Source organism: Tupaia chinensis, unplaced genomic scaffold (assembly GCF_000334495.1).
Source record: "Tupaia chinensis unplaced genomic scaffold, TupChi_1.0 Scaffold000076_1, whole genome shotgun sequence".
Lineage (NCBI taxonomy): Eukaryota > Metazoa > Chordata > Mammalia > Scandentia > Tupaiidae > Tupaia > Tupaia belangeri.
Genome location: NW_006159536.1, coordinates 2,100,573 through 2,126,902, shown reverse-complemented (window position 1 = coordinate 2,126,902; position 26,330 = coordinate 2,100,573). Strand labels below are relative to the sequence as shown.

The following is a 26,330-nucleotide window of genomic DNA, read 5'->3' as shown; positions in this document are numbered from 1 at the left end:
GGGTTCTGGTAAGGCCTTGCATTGTGACCTTGGTATATGTGGAGACAGGTAGTTTTGATTTGTATTTTGGATATTTACGAGGCAAGACATTCTTAGAGTTTTTGATCTTAGAGGGGACAATTTTAGATAATGGCCCAATGGTTTATAGTAAATGTGAGGATAGGATCATTTGGTGACCAAGATGACCGGTGCTAGGATGATTGCTGGAAGTTTGGCCAAGTATATTTTTCCTGGGTTCCATTCTTTTTTATTTTTAAAAAATATTAGCTGTTTTATTAAACCAACCATATTAAGATAAACATGATGTTGTTTGATTAATAAAACCTAGACAAAATATATGTTGAAAATTAAGAGGACTTTCACTTATTAATCTTTTTCTTTCATTATACTTGAAACCAGATCGTTTAGTAAAGTTATATGAACTTGAAAAGAATTTAAACCAATTTTTATGAGTGCTCTTTTTATATACCAAATTGAATAGAATTCTTTAAGGTCTTTTACACACAGACATACAACATATAGTACGTAACATGACATATTACATGTATGGAAGCACATACAACACATCAGGACTATAAGTGCTACTGGGGTTACTTTGACACTGATAAGGCAATCCACAGATACACACCCTAACCCTCGGCCGGGTGTCAAAAGTCCTGAAAGTGGTTTAGAAAACAGTTAATGGGGCACGTTTTTTCTTATTCACTTATTTTTTTAATTTTAATTTTTTATATACATTCAATCATATTATTTAGCTTACAAAGTGAATATTTCAATATGTGAACATTTCTCCCCAGTCCAGTTGATTAGAATATCTTCCACCAATAACACCACACTTCCCCATCCCATCAATGCTCTGTCTCCGTATCCCTCCTCCATATGTCCTTCCTTAGGTCCCTCTTCTCCACACACTCCACTTCTGGCACTAACCCCCACCTCTTGTGTGTTTGTACACCCTTAGGTCAATCAGTTTCAGTTATATTGTGCAGACACTCAGTGAGGACGTGCAGTGTCTCTCCTTCATAATCTGGCTTGCTTCACTCAGCAGTAAATCTTCCATATTCTTCCACTTTCTGTCAAAAGCCAGGGTTTTTTTTTATGGCTGAATAGTATTTCATAGAGTATATGTGCCACAGTTTTTCAGTTCATTCATCTATATGGGGGCATTTGAGTTGGTTTCATGTCTTAGCAATTGAGAATAGTGCCGCAATAAACATCGATGTGCAAGCACTTTTCCAATAAGAATTCTGTCGTTTGGGTAGATACCGAGGAGTGGGATTGCTGGGTCATATGGTAGTTCTATTTGTAGATTTTTGTTCTCCACAGTGGCTGGACCAACTTACATTTCCACCAGCAGTGTAAAAGAGTTCCCCTTCTTTAATAGGGAAATCTTGGGTAAGGGATGGCAAGCAGCAACATTCCACGAAATTTCGCCTTTTATGGTGGTTTGCAATGCCATTCACATCGTCTGTGAACTATTACCATTCACTCGGTGACTCCGAAGGGGCTCAGGAAGTAGTCAGAGCATCTGGGAGATGGGTGACCTCTAGAACCCTAGCATCTGGCCAGGGTCTAGAGAGAGGGAAACACTCCCTCCTTCGGGTGGAATATACCAGAGGACAGGTGTGGCTGTAACCTGTCTTAAAGAGGTCTTGTAGCCATGCTGAGCTTCTGAGTCACATTTCCATGAACTAAAGCATAATGGGCAGCTAGATATGGAGAGTTATAGGCTCAGGGTCTATGAGAGCCTTTATTTCCAGGACAGCCCAGTAGGTAGCTAGTCATTTATTGTCTTAATGGTGTGTAGCGTGAGGCTGAGAAGGGCAGTTTTTTTTTTTTTTAGATTTATTTATTTAGGGAACCAGCAGTTAGCATAATGGCTATGTTGCTGGACTCCCACGTAGTCGACCATGGTTCGCGTCCCGGACCCAGTGGCTTAAATCTCACGCCGGGCGCATGTGCGTGCATGCCCAAGATCCCGAGAGGAGAAGGGATTGCGGCGTGACCATCCCCCTTGGGGGGTGATTTCTCGCTTTCTGTCTCTATGTCTCTGTCTGTCTGTCTGGCGAGCGCACGCGCCCTATAGCAAAAACCTCTCAAAAAAAAAAAAAGATTTATTTATTCATTCATTCCTTCATTTTAACTTGACCAGAGAGAGACACACAGAGAGAGAGGAAAGTGAGAAAGCAAGCCACCAGGTCTAGGACTCGAACTGTGGTCGGCCATGTGGGAGTGTCCAGCGCCTTAACCACCACACCACCTGCTGGTCCCCCAAGGGGAGTTTTTTTTTTTTTTTTTTTTTTTTTTTTTTTTTTTTTAATATCAGAAGACCTGGAACAACTCATGGCCACCATAAGTGGTTCAGAGCCTACAAGAGACATCAGAAGAGGTCGCCAAAGCCTCCACAGTGAAAGAAAGAGTTCTTTGGAGGCACTGGTCGGAGTGCCTGTTGATTTCAATTTGCAAGTATAATTTTTTTTAACATTTATTTATTTGTTGTGGTTTTCAAACCACTGGGTTCAGGTCTCGTACCACCATCAGCCATGTGGGAATCCAGCAATCCAGCACTCTAACCACCATGCCACCTGCTGCCCCCTGTAAGTATAATTTGTAAATACAGTCTGTCGCCATCACAACCAGCAAAGGACTTAAAGATGTTGGGCTTAGATGTCCTTAATAAATGTCACCTTGAAAGAGGATGTTATCAATGTAAATCCTGCCTGCACTCCTTGAGAAAGGTGGATGTCACCAAGACCTTGTCTGCAAAGACTGTGTGTGATGGCAAAGTAGTTGAGATACCCACAGGTACCTGAAGGTATGTTCTGTCCCTGTGGAGGTAGAAACAAACTGCAGCCAAGAGGCCGCTGAAATAGGCACTGAATGGAACCAGTCTATGAGATGGAAATATTTACCATCTGTCATCTGAATCGAATCAGTAATTCTAATAATATTGGATATTGGACACAGGGCCTTGGTAGATGGAGCCATAGCAGTGACATTGTAATAATCCATCAAGAGACCCCACGCTCCGCCCCCTACACGTTTTTACAAGATTTTAAAGAACAAGTGAGACTGAGCTGTCAAACGGAAAAGCAATGAAGATAATTATTCTTTTATTAATCAGATTTTAAGTATTAATGAATTATTTTATTAATCAGATTTTAGGATTTTAAAGGGACTTGAAAAGCTTTGTGGGAAAATAAAATTAAAGTATGAATTTGGTGGTGCAAAAACTTAAAATCAATGCCTAGTTTTTTTTATAACACACATCTTTCATAACCTTTTTAAAGACCCCCACCTTGTATAATAAATTACCCCTGAAAACCCAGTTTTAACTTATGTTGGGCCACATTAACCACTTTAACTCAGAGTTCATGGCTTATCAATCCAATAAATGCCAAAAACTTACTTTAATTTTAATGTATTATTTACTATATCAGAACATCTATGCCCAGTGTAGACAACAATAGGTACAGTGAGTCTGGAAAATTGAGGCAAGGCTACAGTTAAAGTGAGGCACATTTTTTCTCCTGTGTTATATTAGTTACCTTCTCAAGATTTTAGGGGGTACAGTGTCTACCCTTTGTGAAATCCCCAGGTCTCACTGTAATCTGGGTCCCAGTATTGATTAAGTCCATGGAGTTTTGTCAATTGCTATATTTGATCAAGTACTGAACTTAAGTTAGAACCTAGAACCTTTGTTCTAATCAGCACCTTTTTTCCCCTTTCAGATTTTTGCCAGGGTTGCATGCACTGGTCAGAGAGAGGCAGAGAGGGACACAAAGAGAGAGAATGTGAGAAATCACCTTCCATGGGGATGGCCACACCGCAATCTCTTCTCCATGTCCTTGGGATTCTGGGCATGCACACACATGTTCCTGGCACGTTTTTCAAGCTGCTCAGTCCAGAACTCAAACCTCGGAATCAGCCAAGTGGGATCCAGCTCCTTAAGTATGCCTTTTGACCCATGAAGTCTTTTTTCAAAAATCTTTTTCTTACATGAAGTTTTTAGGATGCAAAATTTTTTAAAGAATTATTTTTATTTATTATTATTATTTTAATATTTCCAGAGAGAGAGACACACACAGAAAGAGAGAGAGAGAGAGAGAAAGAGAGAGAAAGCAAGAAAGCAAGCCTCCAGGTCTGGGACTTGAATCACAGTCAACCACGTGGGATTCCAGCACACTTAATCACCACACTACCTGCCGGCCCTAGGATATAAAATTTGCGTATCTACTTAAGACTAGATAAAACTGTGTTTTAATTGAGGTATATGTTATACACACATACATACATATATACAATGTATCTTATCATGTTTATATTAAAATAGTGTATCTATAGTTTATTTAGTTAACTTTCATTTTTTCCTCCCGGTGTTTAGGAGTTTTTGTTTGTTTTGTTTGCCAGAGGCTGTGTGCACTTGCTGGAGAGACACAGAGAAAGTGAGAAAGCACCCTCTATCGGGTGCTATCTATCAGCCACAATCCCTTCTCCTCCATTTCTCCCTCTCTGGGGATTTTGGCCATGCCTGCATAGGCATCCAGCTTGTTCTTCAAAGAGGAGACTCAAAGCATCTGACCAGCCACACCAGCTGCAGATGCCTTAACCACCATTCCACAGGCAGGCCCACTTCTGCTTGTTTAGGTTTTTGCCATAGGGCAAGTGTGCTTCCTAAAGACAGACAGGGAAAATGAGAAATCACCTCCCAGCAGGGATGTTCACATCACAGTCCCTTCTCCTCTCAGGATTTTGGGCATACATATACACGTGCCCAGCATGATTTTCAAGCCACCAGCTGGGGCTCGGACTGTAGTTGGTGAGTGGGAGTCCAGCTCCTTAACCACCATGCCACCTGCTGGCCCCCAGGAGTGTTTTTTAAAGAAGTAATCTAGGGCTAGCATTAGATTAGTTAGATCTAGCTTTTGATCAGTACTTGAAGTTTAAAGGTCCTTCCTTCCCCCATCCCTGTTTGGATTTGTAGCCATCTAAAGTGGCAATCTTTTTTTTCCCCCTTCTTTTGTTTTCTGCATTTTTTGTTTCAGGCTGTTAGCTGCCTGAGGTCTGAGGGCTTAGTTTCTGTCTCTGATCCATCAGAAGAAAAGGCAGAGTGGGGGGAGAGTAAGGGACCCAGTGTTAGCAGGGAGTAGCCTCTCACTGGGATAGGTCTGACAGTAGCATAATTATCCTACTACCATCTTAATTTTTTATTGTGTTGCCAACAGAAATGTCTGAGCCGGAGTAATTTTATAGAGATGGAGATTATTTATAAACTCACCATTCTGGTGACTGGAAAGCTCAAGCACAGCACAACCGATCAAGGCACAGAAGCCACCCAGCAGTATGGCGAGAACCTGAGTCTCTTGGATGAGCTCTTTCATAGGAAACAGTTCTCACGAGACTACCTTCTTCTCACGAGACCTCGAACTCCCTTGGGGAGACATCATTAATCTCCACCGAGTGTGTGGCCTCTATGATGCAACCAAATGAACCAATCACCGCCCTCTGGGGCTCACCACACTCCACTGTCAGATTCCAAAACATGAAACTATGGAGACAAACCATAATCCAAATGGTAATACCTCTGCTCGCCCTCCATCCCCGGCTCCCACTTTTCCTGTTTAAGTAAAATCTTTAGAATGACTTGGTTTTCAAGGCAGCAAAAATTTCCCTCTCTCTTTGGATGTTGACCTGACAAGCTCCTGGTGGTTCTAGTGGCCCGGCTCTGAGTGATGACCTCCATTGGCAGATTCCCTTGGTCCTCATAGGACCCCTTGTGGGGTGTTGGACCTCATCTGAGTGTGGATGGGCCCCCTGTAGTTTCACTTGGCAAGGCCCAACTACTGCCTTTGGCCTTTGCGTGTTGCCATCCGGCTACAATCAGCCAAGCCAGGCATTAGAGGTGATTTTAGGTAAGCTTTAACAGTTTAGTAACCCCCTCCAGGGTCTTGGGAGGAGTCTGAACAAAATGTTCTGCTCTTTTATTTTTTTTTTAAAGATTTTTCACATAAGGTCCATATGCTTGTCAGAGAGACAGAGACAGTGAGAGGAAAAGTGAGAAATCAACCCTCTGGTGGTGGTGGTGAGGGGGTGATGGCCTTCTTCTTCCTCCTGGGATTTTGGGTACACATGCACATAGGCCCAGTGTGAGTTTCAAGCCACTAGATCCAGTACTTGGATTGTGATCGGCCATGTGGGAGTCCAGTGCCTTAACCACTATGCCATCTACTGGCCCCAATGGTCTGTTCTTTTAATGTGAGTCATGAAGTCCTTTGCCACCATGCACTAGACCGTGATAATCCATAGGGTGGGGGACAAAGAGCAACAGAAGCAAGGGAAGGCTGTGCCAGGGACCCCAGACCCAGCAGCACCTTGGCTAGTGAGGGGCCTCCCTGGTATTTGACATTTTAAAAGAATAGTCAAGTACCTGTACTACTTCTTTTTCTTCCCCGCACCTAGCATTTTGGATATGCACACGCACACACTCAGTGTTTCTCAAACTGCCAGGTTTGAAGCACTCCCGTCTGCCATGTGGGATCCAGCAAACGTGCCACCTGCTGTCCTCCTGTCTGTCTTAATGTAATAAACACTGGAGCTGGTGACAGAGGAAAGCCAGTTATAGTCTGTGGAAAATCAGCTGGTGAAATTGATTCTGTTCTTGAAGGAGCTGACACTTCGTGGGTTTCGGGTTCTCCTTAAATGAGAATGAACGTAATCGGTGTGTGGAACAGATTCTGTAGTAGTGGGTACCAGGCAAATAGGAGGGAGTTAGCTGTAAAAACCATTTTCAGGTTTTTTTGGAGAGGTTTTTGCTGTAGGGCGCGTGCGCTCACCAGAGACAGAGAGACAGAAAGCGAGAAACCACCCCCCAGGGGGGATGGTCACGCTGCAATCCCTTCTCTTCCATTCTCCTCTCGGGATCTTGGGCACGCACGCACACGTGCCTGGCGTGAGTTCTAAGCCACCGAGTCTGGGACGTGAACCGCGGTCGACTACGTGGGAGTCCAGCGACATAGCCATTACGCTAACTGCTGGTTCCCCACCATTTCCATTTTTTATGAAAGTCACATACGCAGGACCAATTTTGACAGAACATGAGAGGCAGGTAGTAAGATGTATCCTGATGGACTCTCATTGCATGCTTCCTCCATAGACAGCTTTAATTTGTTTGCTTGTTATAGGGCATGTGTGCTTGCAAGAGAGAGACAGAGACAGGGAGAGAAAGAAAGTGAGAAATCACTCCCCAGGGGAGTTGGCCATGCCAAAATTCCTTCTCCTCCAACCTCCTCTAGGGATTCTGGGCACGAATGCACATGAATCCAGCATGTTTTTCAAGCTGGACTCAAACTGTGCAGTTCATCATGTGGATCCAGTTGCCTTAACCTCCATGCCACCTGGCTGGCTCTCTCTAGGCAAATTTCCATACATATGAAGAATAAGCCAAATTAGGTAAAGCTACATGAAACAAGCATTCTTTTCCTCTTCTTTCTAATTTTTTGCTCCTCCTTGTCCTCCTTCTTCTGGGATGATTATTGTCCTTTTGAATTGAGTATGCTGTTGCTGTGGTGGATAATTAGAGTTAATATATTCAAAAGTCAGTGTTTAGATCAATATACTTTATTATATGTATATTTAAAAGGAAGGCTGTAAAGACTTTTTTTAGAGAGTTTTTGTTTTGTTTTGTTTTGTTTTTCTACAGGGCACGTGCACTAGCCTGAGAGACAGAGAGACAGAAAGCGAGAAATCACCCCCCAGGGGGATGGCTATGCTGCAATCCCTTCTCCTCCATTCTCCTCTTGGGATTTTGGGCACACACGCACATGTGCCCCGCGTGAGTTTAAGCCATTGGAGCCCAGACTCAAACCTCAGTCAACTACATGGGAGTCCAGTAAGGTAACCGTTATGCCATCTGCTGGCTCTGCAAGCTGCAAAGACCTTAAAATAGAGATTTAAGTTCTAGTTAGTTGTAAATGGACAATTTAAAATGATTTATCAAACTTACCTTTCTTACTCAAATGAAAGGGAACTCTAGCGCTATAGCAGCTAGTTTTAGGTTCTAAAATGGTCTTGAGGGAAACTTATTCTGAGGCTGTAACCACTACCAAAAAGATGTTAAAGCTCTCTGGACGGCGAGAGAATCAACATGACAGTTAGAAGCAGGAAAGCTAACATCATGGCTTGTTTCTGCAATCAGGAATGAAGTAAGGAAAGTGTTTTGCTTTTAAAAAATGAAAGCTTGAATGGAAAAATTATTTAGGCATTTGAATGCTTCCTTCTCCTTTAATATTCATGGACATGACATTTCCACATCATATAATTTTTAAAAAGTTGCCTTTTTGTAATTGCCAGAGGGTGTGTGTACTCACCACAGAGAGAGCGCGAGCGAGCGAGTGAGCGAACAAGCACCCAGGTCATGCTACCATTTTCCCCCCTCAGTTTCTCCATCTAACTATGATTTTTGACCACACATGCACACACACCTTGTGTGTTTTTCAAGCTGTGGGGACCAGAACTCAAACCATAGTCAGCCATATAGGACCCGGCTCCCTTAACCACCATACTAATAGGGCTGGCCTGACATCATGGAATTTTATATGAACAGGAAACATCCTCAAGGGTGCTCTGGTGCTGCAGTAGTCTTCAAACAAGCATAGCAGAACTATTTTTAAAAATTTACTTACTTCATGGGAGAGAGAGACAGCACCCCCAATAGGATGTTGATCCACCCCCAACTTCAGTCACCTTCATGTTGGTTCATGCTCCATCCCAGTTCATGGGGCAAGTGTGTGCTTGGCATACTCAGGAGGTCTTCAAACTTGAACTGGAACTTTCTCATGTGGGATGGCCTTGAGGAGTGCTGCATTTGACCTCCGTCCCACTGTGTAGCCTCCATATGTGATATCTCACTGCGGCATGGAGGGAGAATATCTCCCCCAGGTTCTCTTCACCTTCATAATGTGTTCTTTACACTTTTTTTTTTAGAGAGATTTTTGCTATAGGGCATGTGCACTTCCCAGAGAGACAGAGATACGAAGAGATAGAAAGCACAAAATCACCCCCTAGGGGAGATGGCCACACTGCAATCCCTTCTCCTTCATTCTTCTCTCCAGATCTTGGGCACACATACACAAACACACACACACTCGGCATTTTTAAGTCACCAGGTCCAGGACTCAAACTGTGGTTGACTATGTGGAGGTTCAGTGACATAACCATTATACCAATTGCTGGTCCCTGTTCTTTACAATTTATTTTTTTAAGAGAAATTTTTTTTCTATAGGATGTGAATGCTTGCCAGAGTGACAGAGAGACAGAAAGTGAGAAATCACCCCCCAGGGTGATGGCCAAACTGCAATCCCTTCTTCATTCTTCTTTTGGGACTGTGGGCATGCACGTGCATGCGCGCACACACACACACACACACACACACACACATCCAGTGTGAGTTTCATGCCTCTGGGTCTGGCGCTGAAACAGTGGTTGGCCATGTGAGAATCCAGCAAAGTAACCATTACGCCATCTGCTGGTCCCAGTTTTTTACAATTTTAAGGCCAACGTGGGCCTTGCTTCTTGCCTGGTTATCTGGTGGCTAAACCTACTTAAAGCAGCCCTGTCTCTAGATTTTACCAGGCCTTTACCATCTACACCTGGACATTCATAACTAACCCCATCATGAAATCAGACTTAGCTTTTTAGAATGCAGATTTAGGGGACCAGCAGGAGTTGTAGTGGTTAAGGCACTGGACTCCCATGTTGGTTGACTGGTTTGAGTCCTGGACCCAGTGGCCAGCCATGTGTGCGTGTGTGCCTAAAATCCTGACAGGAGAATAGAAGAGAAGGGATTGCAGCATGGCCATCTATCCTGGGGGCTGATTTCTCACTTTCTTTCTCTCTCTGTCTCTCTGGTGAGCACAGGTGTCCTATAGCAAAAATCTCTGTCAAAAAGAATGCAGATCTGGGCCAGCAGTTGGTGTGGTGGCTAAGGCACTGGATTTAACATGGTCAATCCTATGGTTTGAATCTCTGACCTGGCAACTTCAGAAACGTGCTGGATGTGGAACGAGCAGTTAGCATAATGGCTATGTCACTGGGCTCCCATGTAGTCGACCGCGGTTCGAGATGTGGACACGGTGGCTTAAAACTCATGCAGGGCACGTGTGCATGCCTAAGATCCTGAGAGGAGAATGGAGGAGAAGGGATTGCGGCGTGGCTATCCCCTCTGGGGGGTGATTTCTCACTTTCTGTCTCTATGTCTCTGTCTGTCTGGTGAGTACACGCACCCTATAGCGAAAATCTCTCCAAAAAAAAAAAAAAAAAAAGTGCTGGGTGTGTGGGAGTGTGCATCTGTGCCCCAAATTCCCAGAAAAGCATAGAGAAAGGATTGCAGCAAGACCATCTCCCCTTGTGGGGTGTTGGTGGTGATTTCTTACTTTTTTTTTTTTTTTTCCTCTCTCTGTTTCTCCAGTGAGGGCACGGCCTTATGACAAAAATCTAAAAATAAAAAAAGCAGATCTCATTATATCAATCTTTTTTGGCTTAAAAACTATTCCTATCCGGTCTGGTCTGTAGCCCAGTAGTTAAGATGGCTGAATCCCATATATCTGGTGGCAGTTCAAATCCCGGTTTTGGTGACTTGAAATAAATGCCAAGAATGTTTGTCTACATGTCCCAAATCTCAACGGCAGGGAGAAATGGAGAAGTGATTGCTACATGACCATGCCCCATTGCAGGGTGCTCCCCCCCTCTCTGTCTTTCTCTGTGCCTCTACGGAGAGTGCACTTGCCCTCTGAGAATTAACACACACACACGTACATCTAGTCTCAGATTTGCAAAGGTATCAATTTGCGCACACCTTTTAGAATAAGGTGTATGTCAATATTTATCATAAACTTAAAACATATCTGCCTTTTGATTCAGCAGTTCTACTTCTAATCCATCTTCAGCGAGCGGTCTTAAGTAAAGTGCGCTACATGCAGAGACGTTTTACGCAGCATTATTTAAGGCAGTGAACACTATGTAGAAACCTCATGGATATGCAGGGGAACAGCTAAGTACTTGTAGTATACCCATCCAATAAGATACTTTACAGCAAATAAAAATACACTATTTTATAGCCCGGGAAAGTGCCTTGCTATACTGCTAAGTAAGCATATAAAATACAAAACTATATTGAAATCCATAGACATAAACAGAAGAAGAGCGAGCTCTCCTTTGCTTCCCCTCATCTCCACTGCCCCCTGTAGAGGTGAGGCGGGACGAGGCCTAGATGGGAGGATAGTACATCCTTACATTGCCTCCTACCACTGACAAAGGCTGGACTTGGAGATACCTAGGAAACTATTTTTTCATTTTTATTTTTTTTTTCATTTATTATTAGATCTTGGGCACACACACATGCCCAGTGTGAGTTTAAGCCACCGGGTCTGGGACTCAAACCGTGGTCGGCTCCATAGGAGTCCAGCGACATAGCCATTACGCCAACTGCTGTTCCCTGTAAGAAACTACTTAGTATGACAGGAAAGAAAGAGGAGGTGTTTTCAATGCTTTGGGGTGCCCAGGGTGTGGCCATTAGGGACAGCTGGCCATGATGACAGAAAGGTGCAGCCATGGGACAGTTAAGCACCAGCAGGCCTCTGGGAAGAGTCTGTAGAAGGAGTGGAAGAAATAGTCAGGGGTGATGAGGCTGATGTTATAATAGTTTGTATAGTAAGGCGAAGTATTATCTTCACGCTGAGGAAAATGTTTCTATAATCCTTGGCATAAACTGAGACTGGACTTTGCCAATTTGTCTGTGAGTGGTGTGTGCGCGTTACATTCCACGGCTCTCTGTTGAACTGTCAGGAAGACAAAAGAGGCATATCTTTACATTGCAATGGAAGAGAGACCTTTCCATCTCTCGTGGAATATTATTGGAGCCAGGGAAACTCGGATTTGGCAATATTCCAAGTGTGGGGTGAGTGGGTATCCTCTGACTTCTCTAAGGAAGGAAGGGAGCAGGGATCTGGGTCTGTCCGCAGACCTCCCGCGGAGATGTGTCTTGTGACCAAGGGTCTTTTCCTTGGACTGTTGGGGCTGTCACACTAGCTGCATAGTTTACAGTTTTTCTTTTGCTCGGCAGTTTCTTCCCATCACCTCCAACCTTCCAGCCTTGGGTGGCACTGTTGAGGGGGGATTAAGGGATGGGCCAGTAAAGGCACTGTGCGGCCATTCCCACCTCACCTGCCCACTAAGGTCAGTGGCACAAATAGCAGCATCGCCTTGGGAAGGACAGCAGGCCTGACATCCAAGCACCGGCTGACAGAAGAATGAGCCGTGGCCAGAGCAGAGCTGGAGGAGGGCACCAGGGAGGGGCTCCCAAATGGATGGCCCCGATGTGTACTGAGACCATTGGCTTCCTTTATAACAGATTAAACAGTTCCAGCCCAGGTTGCTCATTGGAACCACCTAGGAACTTTGAAAAGCTGCCTCAGTCTGGGCTCAGCCTTGTAACAAGTGAATCCAAACCTCTGCAGATGGGGTCTGGGCATCAGTAGTTTGTAAAGTTTCCCAGGTGACTGGGATATGCAGCCAACTTGAAACCATGCATCAGAGGAAGGTGATCAGGCATGAGAGAGGCTGATCTTAGCTAATAAATACAATGCATCATGTACATCTAAAAACTGCAAAATACCTTATGCACATTTAAAGTCAGGAAGGGGGTCAGATGGTGGTACAGCGGCAAAATGCTCACTCAGTAAGGCAACCCCACATGGGAAAGTTCCTAGCTTCAGTCCCGAGGCCTTCCGGAGTACACCATGCTTGCCTGTGCTCCAGGTCTGGCTGAAGGCTGTGGGGGTGGAGGGGAGGGCGATGCACTAGGACCTTGTTGAGGATGCTGTCTTTCTCTCTTTCTTTCTCTTGCTAGTGAAAGATAGAAAGGAATGAAAACTTTAAAACTTTAAAAACTTTAAAAGTCAGGAATGAGTGGCCAGATGGTGGTGCAGGGGTAACACAGGGTGGCCCACATGGAGGGTTCCGGGTTCTCATACGGAGACCTCCCTGGGCAGCCAGGGAGCATAACATGCCTGTGGTTCAGAGCTGGCTAGACAAGGGTGGACTGTGGCATGAAGACCCTGTTGGGGGTGCTGTCTCTGTTTGTCTTTATCTCTCTTGCTTAAAAATTGAAGGAAATATGGTCAGTGCTCATGATGGCAGTTTTTTTTTTAATTTTTTATTTTTTTAAAGTTTTTTGCATAGGATGTGTGTGCTCACTGGAGAGGGACAGGAGAGAGGGAAAGTGAGAAATCACCCACCAGAAGGGAAGATCATGCTGCATTTCCTTCTTCTATTCTCTTCTTGGGATTTTGGGCATGCATGCACACATGCCTGGTGTGATTTTCTACTGACCAAGTCTGGGATTCAAACCATGGTTGGGCAGGTGGGAGTCGAGAGCCTTAACCTCCATGCCACCTGACAGTCCCAGTATTTATTATTATTTGTTAAATTATCTAATCCTCATTATTTTTTAAAAAATTGCTACAGGAGGGACCAGCAGTTAGTGTAATGGCTATGTCGCTGAATTCCCATGTAGCTGACCACGGTTCGAGTCCCAGACCCGGTGTCTTAAACTCACGCTGGGCGTGTGTGAGTGCATGCCCAAGATCCCAAGAGGAGAATGGAGGAGAAGGGATTGAGGTGTGGCCATCCCCCCTGAGGGGTGATTTCTCACTTTCTATCTCTCTGTCTCTCTCTGTCTTTCTGGCAAGTGCGCACACACCCTATAGCAAAAACCTCTCCAGAAAAAACAAATCGCTACAGGGCAAGTGTGCTCACCAATAGAGACAGAGAGAGAGAGAGAGAGAAAGAGAGAGAGAGGGAATGTGACAAAGCAAGCCTCTAAGTCTGGAACTTGAACCATGGTAAGTTACATGGGAGTCTAGCACCTCCACCACCAGGCCACCTGCTGGCCCTGGTAGTTATGTTTTATGAAGTCCAGGAACATAGATTATTACCTTAAATCCTCAAAACAAAATTCTGATAAATTTGATTTTCTTTATTTTGCAAAGGAGAAAATAAATGAGGTTCAGAAGTATTAAGTGACTCGCCTGAGGTTGCCTCACTAACAGCGCCCCATCCTACTCGGCCAGACCTGGGGCTTCCTGTGCTGCCCTGGCCCTGAATTACTGTCATCTTATGACTTCTGTATGACAGCTGGGGCAAGACGCAGACCATGGCCTTATCTGACACCTGCTAGGACCAAGTGCAAGTTGGGCAGGTGACTCGAATTTTTCACCATTGTCTGCATGTCTGCAAATGATGGCAAGTATTGATTTTTGGATTGCAAATACATTTTAGGAATTTTAGGAAGACTTCCGAAATACGGTATCTACCTAGCTGTGAAGATCAACTCAATTTCATAATATTGACAGTAAATGTATTTGTATAGAATTAGGTGACGTTTTTCTCCCTTGTTTCTTAATTTTTCTGAAATGCATTAAATGTGTATGTTTTACTCTTATAATAAAAGTGTATAAAAAGCAAACAGGAGAATCTTTTCCATAGCCTGGGAAGGCAGAGCCCTATTTCTTCTGAGAGCGTAGCCTCGACATATTTATATCAGAATCACTTAAAGCGCTAATTGAAAAGGCACCTGTTTATATCCCATGTCCATTTTGGGGATACATCTCCAAGAGCTCTTTCTAAATTAAGCTCTTGGTCACATATGCCGTAAACATTTTCTCCTGGTTGCCCTTTGCTTGTTGAACTGTTTAGTACACTGGACAAATCACTTAACGTCTCTCTGCCTTAATTTCTTCACTTAAAAGTGAGGAATAATACTTAGACCTATCTCAGAGATGAAGAAATTAAAAGTGAGGAAATACATGTAAAGTACCTAGAATACTACCTGGCATAGAATATATATTTTAAATGGTTGATTGTTATTATTATTGCTATTATTTTTGAGAGACTTTTGCTATGGGATGCATGCACTTGCCAGAAAGACAACGAGACAGACAGTGAGAAATCACTCTCAAGAGGGGATGGCCACACTGCAATCCCTTCTCCTCCATTCTTGTCTCGGGATTTTGAGCATGCACTCACACGTGCCCTGTGTAAGTTTCAAGCCACAGGGTCTGCGAATGGAATAGCAGTTGACCACATGGGAGTCCAGCGCCTTAACCACTATACCATCCACTGGTCTCTGACTGTTATTATAAGCAGTTGTAAACTTTTTTGTGCTGTACCAGGTGTTTATTTATTTATTTTTTTGTCATTGTTGTTGAAACTGTCATCTCATGTGAGTTTTCTGAGACCCTTGTTTCCTTCAACATGCATCTATCTATTACCAAGATGCTGTTCCTGGTTTCACCAGGTCCTCAGTTTTGATGCTGACTTAAGCCTGCCCTACCATATCCTGGATCGTTCATATTCCCTGCTAAACTAATGATATTCCATGTTATTAATAGGCATTGATAGCTTCATGTTATTCCCCCCCCCCCGATGATATTTGCATTTTAACAAGTTTTCAAGGCCTTGACTCAAAGGAGTGAGTAATGTGGTTATTTTGGGTATCCTGGCAGAGGGAAATAGTCTTTGGATGGGGAGAGCTTTCCTAAACTCTAAATTTATATCAAGCCAGCAGCTGCCTCCTCTGCTCACTCATAATATATGTGGGGTTTCTATCAGTGGTCAGGGAGTAATTCAAATCAATTAACTAATATTTTCGTTACCAGGAACTATATTAGGTAGTGTGGGGGGAAATGTGAAAATCAAGAATCCTTTTTAAGAAATTTATAATCTAGTTGAAGAAATCAAGATATACCAAAATAAAAAAAGATAGCTATTCTCAATATCAAGGTCATGACAGACCTGAAAATGTTGCCTACTAGTTATATCCTGGGGTGAGGTCCTGTGGGCTAGGTCAAATCAGGAGGAAGATTTTCTAGAAAGCTACTCTTAGAATTGTATCACCAGGGAACTGAAACAAGAGCAACTGCTCAGAATTGGAGCAGGCTTGGCACCAGCAGTTGGCGTAATTGCTATGTCGCTGGACTCCCATGTAGTCAACTGCGGTTCGCGTTCCGGACCCGATGGCTTGAAACTCACGCCAGGCGTATGTGCATGCATGCCCGGGATCCCGAGAGGAGAATAGAGGAGAGGGGATTGTGACGTGGCCAACTGCCCTGGGGGGTGATTTCTCGCTTTCTGTCTCTCTGTCTCTGTCTGGTGGGAGCACATGCCCTATAGCAAAAACCTCTCCAAGAAAAAGAAAAAGAAATGGAGCAGGCTCTGCAGTCAGAAAACACTGAAGAGAGAGACACTTCTTTATTATATATCACATGGAGGGGTCCCTAGGAACTGAGAACCTGGAGGCAGGTGAAGATGGGGGATCCGTGCAGCCTGGTGGAGGCATTCCTTCATACAAACTCTGGCATGTCTTGCTGTGGTGAGGATGGCTTCTTAAAGGAACCAACTAGGATGAACAAATAATATCTGTTTCCTCATTTGTGAAATGAGAATGAACCACATGAGCATGAACACATCCCAGGTCTAGTCGCCTGTAAATCAGACATTCCAAGACCAGACATAAGCCAGCAGTAAATGGTACTTGAATGAGCCATGTAGACCTAGGATTTGTTGTTTGAATTAGTTTTTTTTTTTTTTTTTTTTTTCTAGTTTCTTTCTTTCTTTCTTTTTTAGATTTTTGCCACAAGGCACATGTGCTGGCCAGGGCAAGATAGAGAAAGTGAGGCCACACCACAATCCCTTCTCTCTTTTCCTTTCGGGACTTTGGGCATGCATGCACATGCACCTGAAGTGTTCTTCAAGCTGCTTGGTCCAGGACGTGAAACATGGAGTTGGTCATGTACTTGAACCACGGAGTTGGTCATGTGGGCTCCAGTGCCTTTACCACCATGCCGCCTGCTGGCCTGCTATTCAAGTTTGTTAAGTTGTAAACTTACCGATTTGAACTGTTGCTGCTGCTGCTTTTTTCTTCTTTTAGTTTTGTTATAGGGCTCTTGTGCTCACCAGAAAGAGGCAAAAGAGAGAGAAAGGGAAACTAAGAAATCACCCCCCAGGGGGGAATGATCATTCCGCAATCTTTTCCTCTCCATTCTTCTCTCAGGATTTTGACATGCGGGCACATACCCACCTGGTGTTTTTCAAGCTGCTGGGTCCAGGACTCAAATCATGCTGTCGGCCATGTGGGATCCAACTACCTTAAGAACCATGTCAGGGGCCAGCTGGTGGCATGGCAGTTAAGGTGTTGAATTCTTACATGACTGACTGAGGTTCATGTCCTGTACCTGGCGGATTGCTTTCTCACTTTCCCTTTCTCTCTCTGTTTCTCTTTGGTCAAATTAAAGAATAATAACAGTAAATGAATAATTAAAAACCAAATAAGCAAAAAACCCAATTATGCCATCAGCTGGTCCCAAGATCTTTTTTCCTTTAAAATGTAATAAGCATTTATAGCTGTAAAAGTCCTCTTTCACACTGCTTTTGTTGTGTCTGGTAAGTTTTGGTATATTGTATTTTCATTCCATTTATCTCTAAGTGTTATTTAAAATGTCCCCTGTGATCTCTTCTTTGATACATTGGTTGTTTAAGAGCACATTGTTTAATTTGGACAATTTGTGAATTTTCAGCTTTTTTTCTATTATTGATTTCTAACTTAATCTTGATGTGGTAGGAGATGATAGTATGTATGGTATCTTATGTTTCAAAAATATATCAAGACTTATTAGTGGACTAATATAGAGTCTATTCTGGAAAATGTCCCATGTGCACATGAGCTTATTTATCCTATTGCTGTTGGGTAGAGTGTTCTCTATATATCTGTTAGAGGTGCCTGATTTATTGTGTTGTTCCTATCCTCTATTATTTATCTTCTGCCTGCTTGTTCTATTCCTCATAGAGAGTGGATATTGAAGTCTTCAACTGTAATTGTAGAACTATCTATTTCTTACTTTTCTGTTAATCCACCTCCCTACCAGCTTTATCAAGATATAATTTACAGGGAACCAGCAGTTAGCGTAATGGCTATGTCACTGGACTCCCACGTAGTAGACTGCGGTTCGCATCCCGGACCTGGTGGCTTAAAACTCACCCCGGGCACGTGTGCATGCGTGCCCAAGATCCCAAGAGGAGAATAGAGGAGAAGGGATTGTGGCGTGACCATCCTCCCTGGGGGGTGATTTCTCGCTTTCTGTCTCTATGTCTCTCTCTGTCTGTCTGGCGAGCCCACGCGCCCTATAGCGAAAACCTCTCAAAAAAAAAAAAAAGATATAATTTACAAAAAAAGATTATCCTCTGGTTGTGGCTGCTCTTTTGCAATTTCTACTAAATACGTTGCTGGGCTGGAAAAGTCTAGGCTCTACTTAGTATTTGGATGGAATATAATTTTCTATTCTCTCTCTCTCTCTCTCCCTTTTTTCTTTTAGATGTTTGCCATAGGGTGCATGCACTTGCTGGGGAGAGAGAGAGAGGGATAGAAAGGGAAAGTGAGAAATTACCCTTCGGCGGGATTATTACACCACAATCCTTTTTCCTCCATTCTTTTTCCCGGCTTTTGGGCATGTACATGCATGCCCAATGTGATTTTCAAGCTGCCAGGTCTGGGACTCAATCTGCACAGTTGACTGTGTTGGACTTAGTTGCCTTAACCTCCACTCCACCTGCTGGTCCTTATTCTTTTTTTCTTTTTTTAAGGATTTTTTTCCATAGGGTGCTTGCAATTGCCAGAGACAGAGAGATGGGAAGTGAGAAATCATGCCCCCCAGTGGGGTTGGCCACACCACAGTCCCTTTTTTATTCTCCTCGTGGAAGTTTGGGCACACATGCACTCATGTGATTTTCAAGCTACTGAATCTGGGACTTAAACTGTGGTTAGTCATGTGGGAGTCCAGTGTCTTAACCACCATGCCCAGTGCTGGCCCCCATCCTTTAGTATTTAACCCATTGGTGTTTCGGAAGCCTAAATGAGTTTCTTGCAGATGACTTTAGTTTGATCATTTCTTTTTCTTTCTTTCTTTTTTTTAAAAGGATTACTTTTTATTTAACTTTATTCATTTGTTCACTTATTCACTTATTCTCATTTGACCAGAGAGGGAGAAAGAGAGAGAGAGAGAGAGAGAGAGAGAGAGAGAGAGAGAGAGAGAGAGAGAGAGAGAGAGAGCGCGCGGCGCGGTGAGAAAGCCACCCACCAGGTCCAGGACTTGACTGTGGCCAGCCATGTGGGAAACCAGCACCCTTAACCACCATGCCACCTGCCGGCTCCTCTTTCCTTTTTTAAAATGCATTCTGCCAATCTTAGTCTCGTGATAGGAGAGTTTAACCCATTTACACTTGCAGTAATTATTGATAAGGAAGGATTAACTTCTATCATTTAGTAATTTGTTTTATATCTGTATTATAATATTTGTATCTGTCATTTTATGAATATTTTCATTTGTGCTTAGCTGACTTTTTGTAGTGAAGTATTTATATTCCCTTCTCATTTTTTGGGGGTATATGCTATAGCTCTTTCCTTTTGGTTATCTTGAAGATTACATTTTTTTGTTTTGAGAGAAATTTTTTGCTATAAGGGCGTGTGTGCTCGCCAGAAGGATAGAGACAGAAAGACAGAAAGCGAGAAGTCACCCCCCCCAGGGGGGATGGCCACACCACAATTCCTTATCCTCCATTTTCCTCTTGGGATCTTGGGCACACACGCATATGTGCCTGGCATGAGTTTAAGGCACCGGGTCCGGGACTTGAACTGTTGTCGACTACATTGGAGTCCAGTGACATAGCCATTACACCAACTGCTGGTTCCAAGGATTACATTTAATGTCTTAAAGTTTAAATTCTCAAATTTGAATTTATTCCAGTGTAACATCAATAACATATAAAAATTATGCTCTTTTATATCTTTATCCTCACTTTTTTAGTTGATGTCACAAAATCATATCTTTATACATTATGTTACAAAAGCATCAATTAGTACTTTTTAATATGCATAAGTCTCTTATATTGTGTAGCAAACAAAATATAACATTACAACTCAAAATTATAATAATGCTATATATGTTGGTTGACTTGATTATAGCCCACAGGTTCCTTAGGCTCTGTTCATATTTCTACATTCTTATTCTAGAGTTAATACCTCCCATTATTCTACCTTCCAGTTTTCTGATTCTTCTGTGTGCTCACATTTACATTTGAATTTTTCTAGTGAAATTTTTATTTGAGTTATTGTACTTTTTTTTTTTTTAAAGGTTTTTGCCATAGGGTGCATGTGCTCACTGGAGAGAGACAGTGAGAGGGAAAGTGAGAAATCACCCCACAGGAGGGATGGTCACTCTGCAATCCCTTCTCCTTATTCTCCTCTTGGGATTTTGGGCACACATGCACATGTGCCTGGTATGATTTTCAAGCCACTGGGGTCGAGATTCAAACTGTGGTCAGCTATGTGGGAGTTCAGTACCTTAACCACCATGCCACCTGCTTGCTACCTCCCCATTATTGTACTCTTTCAGTTCTAGAATGTCTTTTTTTATATTTTATTTAACTTTATTTATTTACTTATTTTAATGTGACCAGAGAGGAACATAGAAAGAGAGAGAGAGTGGGAAAGTGAGAAAGTAAGACTCCAGGTCCAGGACTCAAACCACAGTTGGTCATGTGGGAGTCCAGCACCTTTAACCACCATGCCACCTGTTGGCCCCTCCAGAATTTCCTTTTGGTTTATTGTTACATTTTCTGCCTCTTTACTGACATGTCCATTTTGTTCATGCATCATTTTCTTGGCTTTCTCCATAGTTTTCTTAGTCCTTTAAACATCTTGAAGGCAGTTTTAAAAAAGTCTTTGTCTTAAAGATTTGTCATCAGATCTTACGCAGCTTTTGTTGGTTTATTGTTTTGCTTGAATGGGTCATATTTTCCTGTTTGTGTGTGTGTGTGTGTGTGTCTTGAGATTTTCTGTGAAGACTGACATTTTAATCTGATAATAACCTAAGTCTGGAAATAAGATTCTCCCACTTCCCCAGGGTTTAATTTTTTTTTTTAAATGTGTGTATTTACTTTTTGTTTGTTGTAGGTTATCTCTGTGCCAAGGATCAGCCTGAAGTATGAACTTAAAGGTCTTAGATTCTTTCTGAACCTGAGACTTTCCCTGAATATGTGCAATGGCTTTCTAATTTCTTCCATATATGCAATTGCTTTTGAATATTCTAATGTTCAGGGCCAGCAGGTGGCATAGTGGTTAAGACGCTGGATTCTTCCCACATGGCCAACCATGGTTTGAGTCCCGGACTTGGTGGCTTGCTTTCTCATTTTACTTCTCTTCTCTCTCTCTCTCTCTCTTTCTCTGGTAAGCACATGTGCCCTATAGCAAATTAAAAACATCATCAACAACAAATAAAATTAAGTAATTAAAAAAAAAGAATATTCTAATGTTCAATGTCTAACACCATAAAGGGGGAAAAGAGAAAAATAAAGTGGTGTGTGTGGGTGAATATTGGCCCAGGGAAGTCACTTTGGTTCTGAGAGAGGGGTCTTGCTACAATGGGATGAGATGTAACAACGGCCACCTTACCTCTGTCATTTGAAGCACAATTAGCAACCATAGCACCGATCCCTGATTTTTGGAGGACAGGATTCTTTTTATTCAGCCTGCTCCTGCAGCTTGCATGCAAGGCAAGCCACTCCAGGAACACATGCAAAGCTGCCTGCTATGTGGTTACAAGGTGGGGAACGGTAGCCATTACAGTGCTAAGAGCTAAAACTGACAATTAACTGCATTTTTTTTCTTCATGCCTTCCTTTAGAAGTTTCAAGGTTTTCGTAGATTCCAGAGCCCCAACAACTTTATGTCAGAGTCTACCAGTGCACTTGTCTAGATAGAAAGATTCCTGGTGCTTCCTTCTGTATTGTCTTTCTAAAATCACCTATCAACTTAAAAGATTGTTAACATTTTGGCCTGGCCTCATAGAGCAGTGTGGTCAAGTGCAGTTCGTAGGGAGCCAGTCCTTACATGGGTGACTACAGTTCAAATCCTAGCCGCTGTGTCTTAAAAAATATCCTGGGTGGGAACTAGGGGAGGGCACAATGGGTACATACTGGACTCTCATGTAGTCAACCCGGTTCGAGTCCTGGACCCCATGGCTTAAAACTCATGCCAGGCCTATGTGTGTGTGTGTGTGTGTGTGCCCCAAATCCCATGAGAATGGAGGAGAAGGGATTGCTGCTTGACCGTCCTCCCTTGGGGGTGATTTATCGTTTTCTATTGCTCTGTGTCTCCAGCAAGTACACACGCCCTATAGCAAAAGTCTCACTTAAAAACAATGGTGGGTGTATGTGTGTGCATGAAGCAAATCCTGATGGGATGAAGAAAGAGAGGAAAAAGGATTGTAGAGTGACTACGTCCCATCGGAGGGCACACTCTCTTTGGCAAGCAGAGGCATCCTCTGGCAATACATTTTTTTTTTTAATAAAAAGGTGACTAAAATTTAGAATTCATGAAAAGATCATTGGAATGTCTATAATGTTTTGGATGCACTGATATTTACGAGTGTACCACAGTATCGACTTGAGTTGTCTATGGCTTTCTACTTTCATACTTATGTTCATTCATTTAATAAGTATTTATTAACAAACAGACATGAAAAATCACCATGAGGTTTCCCTTTATTAGATTTTTTTCTTGTATTGTTATCATCTTGATAGCATTCAATATGACAATATTCTTCTCAAATTCCTTTTCCCACTAAATTAGGAATGAGTGGGGTAGAGAGACTATCATTAAAAAATACTAGGAAAGTGCCAATATGTCTGTAAATCAATGACCTAATTGGTTTGGAAAGCCTTTATGGTGAGGTAGGACAGAAAGTTTATACGGAGATTCAAACTGCTATTTGACTCTCTCACTAGTGGGAGAAGACTGGGCAGGCCTGAGGCATATGTCTCATGACGTTTCTGATGGCTTAATAGATCTAAGAGATGCAGTAGAGACTTCTAATCAATTCTGTGATAAGTCTGAAATCAGAGAAGTTCATCAGGCTGCAAACGTTGTGCAGGGGTACTAAGATTCAAGTCATTATAAGGCAAGCTCTGTGGGGAACTAAAGGCGCTGGTGGCAGGTAGGGCAGTCAGTGTTTGAAAGAGGCCATGGCTTCTGTGATCTCACATTCTCTGGGTAGCAGTTAGAAGCTTTGCCCAGACTGGGTGTTGTGAATATACTAAGGGTAGAATTAGACCATATAATCCACTGCTACTCTCCTTCCAAACCACTTGGCCTATCAGTTTCTCTTGCTCTGTTTCATGTCTTTTCTGGATTGTATCCAGAAAGTCAAGTTATTGCAATCAGATTAGCTGTTAGAACAACAGGTAGACCTCCTGGTGTGCCCTTTACCAACCTCATCACTTGACAGCCAGTAAACTGCCAACTCCCCTCTTACTGGACTGCTGAATTGCACCTACTAGGCCGTCAGAAATCCTGAGGTATTCCCATAGTGGGAGACCTCGGATATTGGTCAAGTTCCAGGAGAAGCAAGACTTGAGAAAGGTTACTCCCTTGATCTCATGCTACTGGATTTAGCATAGAGTCAGGAGTTTGTTGGTTTTTCTCCTGGAAGCACAGCTGCAGTCCCTCCACTCAGGATTCTGAATGTTGTGCTTAGAACAGAGCCACCTGTCTCTATATCTGTATTTTCTTGCCGAAGAGCTGTGTGATTGCCTAGAACAGCTGTGAGTATTTGTGTTTTATTTTTATAAGCCCTAAGCAACTGAATGAAAAGCAAAGCCGATTATGTCATTGAATTCTTTAATATGTATGAACAGGAAAGCAGAAAACTGAGTTAGCCACTGCAAATACAAGGTTTACACAGAAGAAGAAACATTGAATTTTACTGGAGAATCAATGAACAAAGAGACAAAATGTTTGCATTCGGGGGGGAAGGACTATTTTTATTTTGTTTATGTTTATTCAGATAAACTATACACAAGTCTCTAAGTCTTGCAAACATTGAATTCATTATCGCAACATGGAAGAGGAGTGTGGTGGAGAGAGGACGTACTATATAAAAGTCAGGGTTTATGTGCTCAATGTCCAAATGAAAACTTATTCGTAGTATCTAACATTAAGAACACAGATAGCGGGACCAGCAGTTAGTGTAATGGCTATGTCGCTGGACTCCCACGTAGTCGACCGTGGTTCACGTCCCAGACCTGGTGGCTTAAAACCCACATCAGGCGTGTCTGCGTGCGTGCCCAAGATCCCCAGAGGAGAATGGAGGAGAAGGGGTTGCAGCGTGGCCATCCCCTTTGGGGGGTGATTTTTAGCTTTCTGTCTCTCTGTCTCTGTCTGTCTGGCGAGCGCATGCGCCCTATAGTAAAAACCTCTAAAAAAAAAAAAAAAGAACACAGATACCAGGACCAGCAGATGGTGTAATGGTTACATTGCTGGACTCTCACATAATCGACTGTGATTGGAGTCCCGGACCCAGCAGCTTAAAACTCATGCTGGGTGCGTGTGCATGCCTGCCCAAACTCCTGAAAGGAGAATGGAGGAGAAGGGATTGCAGTGTGGCTATGCCCCCTGGGGATCATTTCTTGCTTCTGTCCCTCTGTTTCTCTCTGTCTCTTTGGCGAGTGCATGCACCCTAGAGCAAAAATCTAAAAAAAAAAAAAAAAAAAACAGCTCTTGAAACCACAAAGAGAAGAAAAAAAAAAAAAAAAGATACAAGAACAGATAGCGAGAGCCAGAGTTTTGGCATCTATATTAAATACCAGAGGTTCTTTGGCCACGGACTGTCATTGCAGAATCTTCAGGTCAGTGTAAATGAGTGCTCTTTAGTGCTTTGTAACTTCTTGTTTGTAATTTTAAGCCTCTCAATTCCTGAGCGATACATTTTAGTTGTAATGGTGGAGGTGGCTTATGACCCTTTGGTGAGTTAAATAAATGGAATTCCTAATCTTAATATGAAAAATTATAAAATTTGTTTATCTAAAATAATTGCCACAAAATTTAGAGTATTTGTTATTTTTTTCTCCTTTTCTTTATTATTTTAGATGAATGAAATTTATCTCAGTTATATACTTTTTATATTGTTTTATGAAAGCTCTGCATAATTGTTATTTTGAAAACTTTGGAAACTACAGAAATACTAAGAATAAAAAAAATCCTATTTAAAAATTAATTCATTAATTTATTTTTTAAATGAAAAAATCTCCCTTTTTTAGAGAGATTTTTGCTATGGGGTATGTGTGCTCACCAGAGACGGAAAGCAAGAAATCACCCAAAGGGGATGGCCACGCTTTAATCTCTTCGCTCCATTCTCCTCTTGGGATTTTAGGCACACGTACACACGTGCCTGGCATGTGTTTTAAGCTGCTGGGTCTGGGACTCGAACTGTGGTTGACTACATGGGAGTTCAGCGACATAACCATTATGCCATCTGCTGGTCCTGGAAAATCCTATTTTTAAGGGCAAGTGATGCTAATATCTCTCTCAGTTCTAGCCCAGGTTTTTTTTGCTTCATAATTGAGACCACATTATATGTACAATTAGATACCTTAAGAAAATGAACACCATCACAAGCTTTTTCCATTGTTATTAAAAATTCTATAAGTAATTTTCCTTTTGCAGGGACACTTCAAAATTTATGGAAAAATAGAATTAAAGTATGAGTTTACTTTGGTATAAATATTATGCCCATAATCTAAGATTGCTGAGGCTGGAGGTGGATCTCTGGCATACCTTGTTGGGGTTATCTGTCTCTCTCTTCTTTTCAAAACATTTTTTTAGATTTTTGCCATATGCTGCATACACTTGCTGGAGAGAAACAGAGAGAGAAGGGAGGTGAAAATCACCATCCAGAAGGGTTGGCCACTCTGCAATTCCTTCTCTTCCATTCTCCTCTTGGGAGTTTGGGCATGCATGCACACACACCTAGTGTGATTTTCAAGGCCCCAGGTCTGGGACTCAAACCACAGTTGGCTATTTGGGAGTCTAGTGCCTTAACTACCATGCTACCTCTTGGCCCCTCTCTTTCTTCTAATGGATGAAACAAAGCATGAATATGTTAAGGAGAGACATAGAAGTTTTTGTTTGTTTGTTTTTGTTTTTATTCAGTGTTTTATTTTTTTGAAAGATTTCATACAAAATTCTGCTATTTACTTTATTGTGATTTCAAGAAATTTGTTTTTTTCCTTTCCTTTATTTATTTTTACATTTTTCCACAAACATTTACTTTACATAGCAAAAAATTTTAGCTCATAATCCATAATTCTTGACAGTTTACAAACAACTTTCAAAATTTCAAAATACTGAATTTTAAAGATAATGTTCAAGATATGTCTTATAATTTT

At 42.4% G+C, this 26,330-nt stretch overlaps 1 long non-coding RNA gene across 1 annotated transcript in view; it reads right to left on the bottom strand.

Annotated features, from left to right (window-relative positions):
• Positions 1 to 5,461, bottom strand: part of LOC102468380 (uncharacterized) — a 25,370-nt gene extending 19,909 nt beyond the window's left edge. Inside the window, exon 1 of the long non-coding RNA XR_333660.1 lies at positions 5,279 to 5,461. This is a non-coding gene — a long non-coding RNA (uncharacterized LOC102468380). The remainder of the gene's footprint in view (positions 1 to 5,278) is intronic.
• Positions 5,462 to 26,330: the final 20,869 nt, after the last annotated feature.